Consider the following 13,151-nt stretch of genomic DNA (forward strand, 5'->3'; position numbering starts at 1 on the left):
ATAATGATGATCTGCCTCTTTTTTCTCTCTATCTCTTTGAAGTCCTTTGTATTAAATCCAATGCTTGAATATTGAGCTGGGCTGTCAGTAGTGTGCTGTTGATGCCTTTAGCACATTATTAGCTTGTCAACAATATTCACAGGCCTAATACAGACTGAAATAATCTACCGGCCTCAGACGCTTGCCAATGAATTTTCCAGGCTATAATATCTCCCTTGAATTGATTCGCTGAGTTTTATTTTGTGTTCTCTGTCCGTTCTTGTAAAGAAAATATTGTTCATTGTAAAACAAACAACCATAACCTTTACCACACTTTATTACTGGGATACGTTGTAAATGCATTTATTGCCCTATTCCAGTACAGCTGAATGAATCTGACAAGTACTCAGAATAAGGGATTGAGATAAGTACTGGAGTGATACTGGGCAGGGAGGTCTCTAAGAAATGTTTCCCTGTGTAATATATATGGATCTATTATTTTGCTTTCCACTTTTATTTTGGAAGAATGATGGATTTTCAGCTCAATTTAACACGATCCTTTGTGTTTTTCTTTGCTCTACACTCTGTAAAACTAATACAAACTCCAACAGGACATATTTGGACTGTTATTGATTAAAACTCTGATATTTACTTCAAGAGCGCCAGCCAGTCCCGTAACGTCTATCACCAGGAGGGTCAAGAACAGCAAAAGCATGGGTGCCCCAACACCTCCAAAGGTCCCCCTCCAAGAAAAACGGGCGCCTGATCTGTTTCCATCTGGGCAAAGTGGAGTTGGGCAGCATTTAGTGAGGCAGTCCCCCAGATTTTGCCACCCTTCCCCCAGAAGAATATAAGAACATAAGAAATAGGAGCAGGAGAAGGCATTTTTTTTTATTCGTTCACGGGATGTGGGCGTCGCTGGCGAGGCCGGCATTTATTGCCCATCCCTAATTGCCCTTGAGAAGGTGGTGGTGAGCCGCCTTCTTGAACCGCTGCAGTCCGTCTGGTGAAGGTTCTCCCAGAGTGCTGTTAGGAAGGGAGCTCCAGGATTTTGACCCAGCGACAATGAAGGAACGGCGATATATTTCCAAGTCGGGATGGCATGTGACTTGGAGGGGAACGTGCAGGTGGTGTTGTTCCCATGTGGCTGCTGCTCCTGTCCTTCTAGGTGGTGGAGGTCGCAGGTTTGGGAGGTACTGTCGAAGAAGCCTTGGCGAGTTGCTGCAGTGCATCCTGTGGATGGTACACACTGCAGCCACTGTGCGCCAGTGGTGAAGGGAATGAATGTTTAGGGTGGTGGATGGGGTACCAATCAAGCGGGCTGCTTTATCTTGGATGGTGTCGAGCTTCTTGAGTGTTGTTGGAGCTGCACTCATCCAGGCAAGTGGAGAGTATTCCATCACACTCCTGACTTGTGCCTTGTAGATGGTGGAAAGGCTTTGGGGAGTCAGGAGGTGAGTCACTTGCGGCAGAATATCCAGCCTCTGACCTGCTCTCGTAGCCACAGTATTTATATGGCTGGTCCAGTTAAGTTTCTGGTCAATGGTGACCCCCAGGATGATGATGGTGGGGGATTCGGCGATGGTAATGCCGTTGAAAGTCAAGGGGAGGTGGTTAGACTCTCTCTTGTTGGAGATGGTCATTACCTGGCACTTGTCTGGCGCAAATGTTACTTGCCACTTATCAGCCCAAGCCTGGATGTTGTCCAGGTCTTGCTGCTTGCGGGCTTGGATTGCATCATTATCTGAGGGGTTGCGAATGGAACTGAACACTGTGCAATCATCAGCGAACATCCCCATTTCTGACCTTATGATGGAGGGAAGGTCATTGATGAAGCAACTGAAGATGGTTGGGCCTAGGACACGCCCTGAGGAACTCCTACAGCAATGTCCTGGGGCTGAGATGATTGGCCTCCAACAACCACTACCATCATCCTTTGAGCTAGGTATGACTCCAGCCACTGGAGAATTTTCCCCCTGATTCCCATTGACTTCAATTTTACTAGGGCTCCTTGGTGCCACACTCGGTCAAATGCTGCCTTGATCTCAAGGACAGTCACTCTCACCTCGCCTCTGGAATTCAGCTCTTTTGTCCATGTTTGGCCCAAGGCTGTAATGAGGTCTGGAGCCGAGTGGTCCTGGCGGAACCCAAACTGAGCATCGGTGAGCAGGTTATTGGTGAATAAGTACTGCTTGATAGCACTGTCGGTGACACCTTCCATCACTTTGCTGATGATTGAGAGTAGACTGATGGGGCAGTAAATGGCCGGATTGGATTTGTCCTGCTTTTTGTGGACAGGACATAGCTGGGCAATTTTCCACATTGTCGGGTAGATGCCAGTGTTGTAGCTGTACTGGAACAGCCCCTTGAGCGTGCTCCGCCATTCAATCAGATCATGGCTGATCTTCAAGCTCAATTCCACTTTCCTGCCAGATCTCCATATCTCTTGATTCCCCATGAATCCAAAAATCTATCTATCTCAGCCTTGAATATACTCAATGACTCAGCATCCACTGCCCTCTGGGGTGGAGATTTCCAAGGATTCACAACCTTCTGAGTGAAGAAATGCCTTCTCATCTCAGTCTTAAATGGCCGACCCCTTATCCTGCGACTATGCCCCCTAGTTCTGGACTCTCCAGCCAGGGGAAACAACCTCTCAGCATCTACCCTGTCAAGGCCCCTCAGAATCTAATATGTTTCAATGAGATCACCTCTCATTCTTCTAGACTCCAGAGAGTATAGGCCCATTCTACTTGACCTCTCTTCACAGGACAACCTTCTCATCCCAGGAATTAATCTAGTGAACCTTCGTTGCACCGTTTCTAAGGCAAGTATATCCTTCCTTCGATAAGGAGGTCAAATCTGTATGCACTACTCCAGGTGAAGTCTCACCAAAGCCCTGTGCAATTGTAGTAAGACTTCCTTACTCTTGTACTCCAGCCTCCTTGCAAAAAGGCAAACATGTCATTTACTTTCCTAATTGCTTGCTGAACCTGCATGCTAACTTTTTGTATTTCTTGTACAAGGACACCCAAGTCTCTGTGATTACCAACATTTACTAGTTTCTCACGATTTAAAAAATATTCTGTTTTTCTATTCTTCCTACCAAAGTGAATAACCTCAAGTTTCCCAACATTATACTCCATCTGTCACCTTCTCGCCCACTCACTTAACTAGTTTTGTATCATCAGCAAACTTGGAATACATTACACTCGATCCCTTCATCTAAGTTATTAATATAAATTGTAAATAGTTGAGATCCTTGCGGCACCCCACCAGTTACAGCCTGCCAACCTGAACATGACCCGTTTATCCCTACTCTCTGTTTTCTGTCCGTTAACCAATCCTCTATCCGTGCTAATATGTTACCCCCAACCCCATGAGCCCTTATCTTGTGTAACAACCTTTTATGTGGCACCTTATCAAATGCCTTTTGAAAATCCAAATATATTACATCCACTGGTTCCCCTTTATCTACCCTGCCAGTTACATCCTCAAAAAACTCTAATAAATTTGTCAAATATGATTTCCCTTTCATAAAACTATGTTGTCTCTGCCTAATCATATTATGATTTTCTAAGTGCCCTGTTACCACTTCCTTAATAATAGATTCCAGCATTTTCCTGAAGACTGATGTCAGGCTAACTGGCCTGTAGTTCCCTGTCTTCTCTCTTCCTCTTTTCTTGAATAGTAGGTTATATTTGCTACCTTCCAATCCGCTGGGACCGTTCTAGAATCAAGGGAATTTTGGAAGATCACAACCAACGCGTTCACTATCTCTGCAGCCACCTCTTTTAGAACCCTCGGATGTTGGCCATCAGGTCCGGCGGATTTATTGGCTTTTAGGCCCATTCGTTTCTCAAGTACTTTTTCTCTACCGATATTACTTACTTTACAGTAATTAATTACTATACAGGCAATACAGGTTGTATGTGAATGATAGTGAGGGGCTGTGTATAAGATGAGTGCACTTCACCAAAGAGGCCATCGAGTAGCTGTCAGCTTATCTGCCTACACTGCTCTCTCTGCGGCTATGAAGGTGATAACTGCACACAACTTTTATAGCACAGGCTCGTTCCAGGCATCCAGAGCATAGTATAAGAACTTTACAGGAGAGCCGGGGAATTTGTCGCCTTTGGTTTCACAGCAAGGCAGCAGCGAGATACGGCCATCAGGGTTTACCTGCCTGCTGGCTTTCCCAAGTTCCAGGGTGTCATTGATGGCACATGTGTTACTTTGCAACTCCTACAGAAAAGTCTCTCAGCAGGAAGAGCTTCCACTTTCCAGATGGACAGACTATGTGTGACGACATGCAAAGGATCCACATATCAATGTAAAATGCTTCAGTTATGTGGAGAGACGAGGAAAGCTGGGGTTGTTCTCCTTAGATTGGAGAAGGTTAAGGGGAGGTTTAATGGAGGTGCTCAAAATCATGAAGGGTTTTGATACAGTAAATAAGGAGAAATTGTTTCCACTGGCAGAAGGGTCGGTAACCAAAGGACACAGATTTAAGGTAATTGGCAAAGGAACCAGAGGTGAGATGAGGAGAATGTTTTTTTATACAGCGAGTTGTTATGATCTGGAATGCGCTGCTTGAAAGGGCGGTGGAAGCAAATTCAATAGTAACTTTCAAAAAGTAATTGGATAAGTACCTAAAGGAGAAAAAATTGTAGGGTTACGGGAAAAGGGCAGGTGGTTGGGACTAATTGGATAGCTCTCTCAAAGAGCCGGCACAGGCACGATGGGCCGAATGGCCTCCTGTGCTGCATGATTCTATCAAAATAGACCAGATGGTGTCTCAATGCATTCATTCTTCGAAATTCGGCTGTCCCTGATCTCTTTAGGAAAGAAAATAAAGTTGACGGACGGCCTCTGAGTGACAAAGCCTACCCATTGCTCCCGTGGACAATGATCCCACTAAGAGTGGCCCAAGCATCAGCAGAGGAGCATGCCTCTCTCGATAAAATTGGTCATTGAGAGGACCATTGGCGTCTTAAAGGGATGCTTTCGTTACCTAGCACAGGTCAGGAGGGGCTCTGCAGTATGCTCCGGATCATTTGTCATGCATAGGTTGTACAGGGCATCCTGTGCCTTGTACAACTTGCCATCCTGATAGAGGTCTTTAAGATTATGAAGGGGTTTGATAGGGTAAACGTAGAGAAGAGGTTTCCACTTGTGGGGGAGACCAAAACTAGGGGCCATAAATGTAAGATTGTCACTAATAAATCCAATAGGGAATTCAGCAGAAACTTCTTTACCCAGAGAGTCATTAGAATGTGGAAGTCAGTACACATGGAGTAGTTGAGGCGAATAGCATAGATGCATTTAAGGGGAAGCTAGATAATTACATGAGGGAGAATGGAATAGAAGGATATGCTGATGGGGTTTGATGAAGAGGGATGGGGGGAGGCTCTTGTGGAGCTTAAACAACCGCATGGACCAATTGGGCTGAATGGCCTGTTTCTGTACTGTACATTCTGTGTAATTCTATGCAAAAAGGCCTGCAACTGGACACTCCTGCGAAGGTAGCCCTAGCAGTATTGAAGGCAGAAGTACGTGAATGAGAGCAGCGTAATGACTCCTCTGTGACTGCTGGAAGGGACATCAGAGCATGGCTCATCACTGAAGTCTTCTCTTCTACCTTTGACTCTTCCTTCTCCTCCACCTTCAAATCAAGACACATTCCTTCAATCCAGCACCCATCCTAGAACAGGTCACCACATCAGTTCTCTTTGCCCCTTCATGACCATGCCAATAGTCACTGCATGATCGAATAAGTCGGCACCAAATGAAAAGCACCCTTTCCTGTATGCCTCTAACCTCCATAAGTAACAAAGCGTGACATAAGTGCACCTGCTATTTTATTACAACAATGTCCAAAGTGAATACGGGTTGTGTTAAGGCATTGAGACCAAGGGCTCAATTTTGAAATGGTGGCGGGTTGGCAGAGGGTGAGTTGGGGGCAGGGGGGCGGTGAAGGTGCCCGTGGTAAACTCGAATAAAAAAACAGGCTGGCTGCCGGCAGGAGCTGCAATGCCAAGGTGGGAGGAGAGAAAGAGAGAGAGCAAGACGTCATCTGGTGCTGGAATGGAAGATCCGGGAGGATCGGGGAGGAGCGGGGAAGATTGGGGAAGGTGGGGAAAATTGGGGGTGGAGGGGAAAATTGGGGGGAAGGGGAAGATCGGGGGGGACATCGGGGGTGAAGGGGGAGATTGGGGGGACATCGGGGGGTGAAGAGGGGCAGATCAGAGGGGCATTGGGGGGAAGGGGGAGATCGGGGGGACATCGGGGGGTGAAGGGGAGATCGAGGGGACATGGGGAAGAGGGGAAGAGCGGGGGAGATGGGGGAGAGGGGAAGATCGGGGGGAGAGGGGAAGATCGGGGAACATGGGGGGAGAGGGGCAGAGCGGGGAGATGGGGGAGAGGGGAAGATCGGGGGGACATGGGGGGAGAGGGGAAGATCAGTGGGATATCGGGGGGGAAGAGGGGAAGATTGGAGAGGGAGACATCGGATATCGGAGCAGGGTGATTTTGTGTTTTAACTTTATGCAATGGTTTGTTACTTAATTTATTTTGTTTGTTTTTGCCTGATCCGCCCACCAGGTGTGAATCAGAAGTGGTGGGAAAGCCGCTCAGGTAAGTTAAAAATTGTTCCAACTACCTAATATGTCACAAGTAAAGAGAGAGAGCAAGACGTCATCTGGTGCTGGAATGGAAGATCGGGGGTGGGGTGGGGGGGAGTGGAAGATCAAGGGGAGAGGAGAAGATCGGGGTGGGGGGAGAGGGGAAGATTGACGGGAGAGGGGAAGATCGGGGGGAGAGGGGAAGATCGGGGTTGGGGAGAGGGGAGGATCGGGGAGAAGCGGGGAAGATTGGGGAAGGTGGGGAAAATTGGGGGTGGAGGGGAAAATTGGGGGGAAGGGGAAGATCGGGGGATAAGTAACAAATGAGGTACATTTGGCTCTTTAACTACCATCCTGCCCGGCTTTAATTGCCGGCGGGACCTCCAGGTTCGGGACCCCCGCTCGTACACAGGTGCGTCCGTGGGAAACTCAGAAGTCGGCGGGTTGGAGCCGGCTTCTGAACCCGCTCTGCATTTCTGCAATTTTCGAGCCCCCCTGCCCCCAACGCACCCGCAATTTAAGTTTAAAATTGAACCCCAAGTGAGGGATCCATTTTTGGAAGTGAGGAATCCATTTTGCATTGAGCGCCTAAGGATAAAAACTTGTAGAACTTTGCTGGCAGTGGGAGTGCTGTGTGTTGTCTGTCAGTGTGTTCATTTAACCCTTAATAAACTTGCAAGTCTTTGACTCCTGCATCTACGTTCCTAGTATGTAGTCAATATGAATCATTTCTTGCAGGAAAGGAATGGAAATTATCTTTGTCTTATATCGTGTAGATACATGGAATTTTACAGCACATTTTGCCCATCATTCCCTTGCCAGGTCTTTGGAAGAATTATCCACTTCATTCCATTCCCTGGTCTTCTTAACCTGCTTTGTTCTAATTTAAAAAAGAGCCTCAGTTTCTTTATCTTCTTGTAACTAAAGCCTCTCATCCTTGGTATCATCTTAGTCAACCTCTTCTGCATCCTCTTCATGGCCTTGACATCCTTTCTACAGCAGGGTGCCCGAAACTGATCAGTACCTAACTAATAATATATATATAGGTTTTAGCAATACCTCTTTGCTTTTACGCTCCATGCCCCTATGTGTAAAATATAAAATTCCACGGGCTTTTTTTTACAGCTTGATCAATTTGGCCTCCCACCTTTAAAGATTTATGTATCTGAGCTCCTAAGTCTCACTGCTCCTTTACTCATTTTAGAACTTGTAGCATCATTAAGTTTAATTGGTGTACCCTCCCTGCCAAGACTGGCTAAATTGACATTTTTAGACCCCAACAGAAAAGATTTACTATCGTGTTAAACCTACATTGAAATTTCCAAACTGGCACCAATATTGCCCCAACAAAAGCAATGTCTAAATTACCAATTATCCACACTGCGATAAGCAAGTAAAAATTGCTGATTGTTAAGATAGTCCTTCCACCACTGCCCCCGCCCGCCCCCCGGCCCCCCGGCCCCCCCGCCTCAACACCAATGCCTCTTGCAATATGATGGAGTACCTTCATAGAAAACTCATCCTGCAGGGGTATATAACAAAGATGGTCTCTTATTTTGACATTAATGGCCTGCGAATGTTTGTGCATTTGACTTATTTTTGACTTGAAGGCACAGTTTGGAAGCTAATTGCAAAAGGAATTTGTCAGTGAGTCTGGAGGAGGTGTTGGATGCTGGATGTGGGGTTGCTGTGTGATCATTCACGAGTGTCTATTTAAGCACTGTATTGTTGCATTTCTACAGTCACATTTACATAAGATGTCTCACGGGTATTCTAATGAATGAAACTTTATTGCATGCATACAGATCAGTATTTACATAATGAATTATGGTGTCACTGACCTACACTGCTCATAGTGGAAATTACTTGCTCATTTCCCGCAAGTATTGTAGATTGAGTGTGTATATCTATCTCCCTATGAACTGAATATTTGTTTGTTTATTATTTAAACTTACCTCTTGATAAGTTATCCTCACTCGATTATAAAATTCTCATCTTTTGTTTTCAAATCCCTCCATGGCCTCGACCCTCCCTAACTCTGCAAATCTCCTCCAACCCTACAACCCTCGGAGATCTCTGCACTCCTCCAATTCTGGCCTCTTGCGCATCCCAGATTTCCTTCGCTCCACCAGTGGTGGCCGTGCCTTCAGCTGCCTAAGCTCTGGAATTCTTTCCCAAAACCTCTCCGCCTCTCTACCTGTCTCTCCTCCTCGCCTTAAAACCTACCTCTTTGGCCAAGCTTCTAGTCACCTGTCCTAATATATCTTGATGTGGCTCAGTGTCAAATTTTGTTTGATAACACTCCTGTGTAGCACCTTGGGATGTTTTACTACGTTAAAGGCACTATATAAATGCACATTGTTGTTGTACGTAGATGTAAAATTCTAAAATTGCAGCAGTTATAATCAGCGATGCGATAACATCACATCCTGTATTTGCAAGCCCATTGAAACATCCCTCAAGAAACTTTGCTTAATAATATTAATTCTTTAAGATCAAACATTACTTAAGCTAACAAGGAAAACAGCAGATGCAGCAAGAAAGTAATGAACTGTGAGTAAATTATAAGAAGCATCGTTTTATGCATGATGAAGGGTTTGGAGTTTAGCACTGAACCAGGCCACATCTGTACAGCCTGCATCATCTCCAGTTGGTAAAAGCATTAAAACTGCAAAGCAGATGTCTTTCACCCAAAGGACATCTACAACCTGTGAAAAGCATCTATATAATCGAATAGAAAACATCTTACATAACAACTGTTAGCTTAATTAAGTATGAGCGAGTAAGAAAAGTGAATTGGTTGCGGATTTTATGTCAAAGGGAACCTTCTAATTTAATCATCATAACACTGTCACAATCACCCAGATCAAAGTGACAAAGACAACATGTTTAATTTTTCCATGTTCTTTTACATAATGTATGTGCATCATTCAAATGAATCAATTTTTTTACCAATTAATGCTTCAACATTTTTTTTTCATTTAATCATTTAAAGTGCAACACTCTTGATGAAAAAGCCCTCCTTGTACAAAGGCCCATTCTGTTCGGCATTAGATTTTATTCCCTCATGGTAATTTTAAGCACTGAGAACTTTGGTGTTCAGATATGCAAATGAAGGTCCATTGTATTAATTGGTAATTACTTTTGTAATCAGCAAAGTTTCCATTTCGGCGGCTAATTTTTGTCATTGGTATTGACACTCAGCACAGCTTCTACATCTTTATGAACTGAGAGGGTAGATGACCTGAAGGTAGGCCATTTGGGTAGGGGTTGGGGACAGTCAGCACCAATGGAACCATACCCCCAGCACAAGCCTACAATTTGGGTGAGGAGGGAAGGATATAAACAAGCTAAGGAAATAAGATAGGATGGTGCAAAGATAGAAGGTGGAGGGGGTGATCTAATCGAGATGTTTAAAGTGATAAAGGGATCCGATAGGGTAGATACAGAGAAACCATTTCCTCTGGTGGGGGAATCCAGAACAAGGGGGCACAATCTTAAAATTAGAGCTAGACCATTTAAGAGGGAAGCATTTTTTCACACAAAAGGTAGTGGAAATCTAGAATGCTCGCCCCCAAAAGGCTGCAGATTCTGGGTCAATTGAACCTTTCAAGACTGAGATCGCTAAATTTTTGTATGGTAAGGGTATCAAGGGATATGGTACAAAGGTGGGTAAACGGAGTTGAGGTACAGATCAGCCATGACCTAATTGAATGGCGGAACAGGCTCAAGGGGCTAAATGGCCTACTTCTGCTCTTTTGTTTCCATGTTCCTTTGACAACCGGGGCAGTCTGACTCCATCTTCCGTTGTAAGAGAGTGTAATACCAAGAATAATGCTGATATAAGATATGTAAAAAGTACAAAACCACAGGCCCTTCCGCAGTGCTGCTAAAACCCAGGACCACCCCACCAGTGTTACCAAACCGTAGGCCCCCCATCCCCCGGCAAGGCTACCAAACTCCAGAAACCTCCTCCTAATGTTACCAAAACCTCAGGACCTCCCAATGCTCCTACATCCTCTGAGCATTCTCATACCAGAGTGCTTCTAAACCTCAGTACTATGGTGCTCCCACATTCTCCTCTTCCCCACACAATACTGACAGAGCCCATACTCTAGCCTCCTTCACTCCGTCCCATTAAGTTTCTGTCCCTGGCTATAGCGATTAACTCCGCACTTTCTCTCACCTGCATCATCTCCCAGACAGCCCTTACTTACCGTTACAATAGTACAAACAGTTGTTCAAGAACAAGTGAAAGGGAAAAGCGTAGAGCAGCAGAAAGAAAGTGTACTTTAGGCACGACAGATAAAATAAAAACTAGAAGGCATAAGGCGATTAACCCAGCATCAAAGCTGTGGCAGGGGGTTGGGAACCTGAATAGGGAGACAGAGGAAAGCGTGTCAGGAAGGGACAGAAGGTATGGAGTAAAAGGTAAAATGTTAAAAAAGGAAAAAGCAGGAACTAAGTGTCACAAAACATATTTGAAAGTTGTTTATCTGAATGCACGTGGCATTCGTAACAAAATGGACGAGTTAACGGCACAAATAACTACGTATGGGTATGATCTTGTGGCCATTACAGAAACATGGCTGCAGGGTGACAACGACTGGGAATTAAATATGCCAGGGTATTTAACAATCAGGAAGGACAGGCAGGAAGGAAGGGGAGGTGGGGTGGCTATGTTAATAAAGGAAGGAATCGCTGTAATACAGAGAAATGATATTGGGACAAAGGATCAGGACAATGAAACAGTTTGGGTAGAGATAAGGAATAATGAGGGGAAAAAAACACTAGTGGGCGTACTATATAGGCCTCCTAATAGTTGCAAATCTGCTGGAAGAAGTATTAATCAGGAAATAGTCGGGGCATGTAATAAGGGAACAGCTATAATTATGGGGGATTTGAACTATCATATTAACTGGACAAATCAAATTGGGCAGGGCAGCCTTGAGGAAGAGTTTATTGAGTGTATCAGGGATGGATTTCTTGAGCAGTATGTAACTGATCCTACAACGGGGCAGGCAACCTTGGACCTGGTCCTGTGCAATGAGCCAGGATTAATTAATAATGTCCTAGTTAAGGATCCCCTTGGAATGAGTGACCATAACATGGTTACATTCCATATCCAATTAGAGGGTGAGAAGGTTGGTTCTCAAACAAGCGTACTGAGCTTGAATAAAGGAGACTATGATGGTATGAGAGCGGAATTGATTAAAGTGGACTGGGAAAATAGATTAAAGGGTAAGACGGTACATGAGCAGCGGTGTTCATTTAAGGAGTTATTTTACAACTTTCAAAAAATATATATTCCACTGAGGAAAAAAGGATGTAAAAGAAATCACAGCCATCCGTGGCTAAGTAAAGAAATTAAGGATAGTATCCGACTAAAAACAAGGACATATAAGGTAGCCAAACTTAGTGGGAGGATAGAAGATTGGGAAGTCTTCAAAAGACAGCAAAAAGTAACTGAAGGATTGATTGAGAAAGGGAAGATAGATTAGGAAAATAAATTAGCAAAAAATATAAAAACAGATAGCAAGAGTTTCTACAGTTATATAAAAAGAAAAAGGGTGGCTAAGGCAAACATAGGTCCCTTAAAGGATGAGACCGGGAAATTAATGGTGGGAAACATGGAGATGGCAAAAATGCTGAACAAATATTTTGTTTCAGTCTTTACGGTAGAGGACACTAAGAATATCCCAACACTGGACAAACAGGGGGCTCTAGGGGGGGAGGAGCTAAATATGATTAAAATCACTATGGAATTGGTACTCAGTAAATTAATGGGACTCAAGGCGGATAAATCCCCTGGACCTGATGGCTTATATCGTAGGGTCTTGAGGGAAGTGGCAGTCGGGATTGTGGATGCTTTGGTAATAATTTTCCAAAATTCTCTGGACTCAGCAAAGGTCCCGGCAGATTGGAAAACTGCTAATGTAACACCCTTATTTAAAAAGGGTAGTAGGCAGAAGGCTGGAAATTATAGACCAGTTAGCCTAACATCTGTGGTGGGTAAAATTTTGGAGTCTATTATTAAGGAGACAGTAGCGGAACATTTGGATAAACATCATTTCACATCGGTATTTACGGTTGAGAAAGGCATGGATGTTAGGGAACTTGGGGATATAAATAGTGATGTCTTGAGGAGTGTACATATTACAGAGAGGGAGGTGCTGGAAGTCTTAACGCGCATCAAGGTAGATAAATCTCCGGGACCTGATGAAATGTATCCCAGGACGTTATGGGAGGTTAGGGAGGAAATTGCGGGTCCCCCATCAGAGATATTTGAATCATCGACAGCTACAGGTGAGGTGCCTGAAGATTGGAGGGTAGCAAATGTTGTGCCTTTGTTTAAGAAGGGCAGCAGGGAAAAGCCTGGGAACTACAGACCGGTGAGCCTGACATCTGTAGTGGGTAAGTTGTCAGACGGTATTCTGAGAGACAGGATCTACAGGCATTTGGAGAGGCAGGGACTGATTAGGAACAGTCAGCATGGTTTTGTGAGAGGAAAATCATGTCTCACAAATTTGATTGAGTTTTTTGAAGGGG

Source organism: Heptranchias perlo, chromosome 3 (assembly GCF_035084215.1).
Source record: "Heptranchias perlo isolate sHepPer1 chromosome 3, sHepPer1.hap1, whole genome shotgun sequence".
NCBI classification, from domain to species: domain Eukaryota; kingdom Metazoa; phylum Chordata; class Chondrichthyes; order Hexanchiformes; family Hexanchidae; genus Heptranchias; species Heptranchias perlo.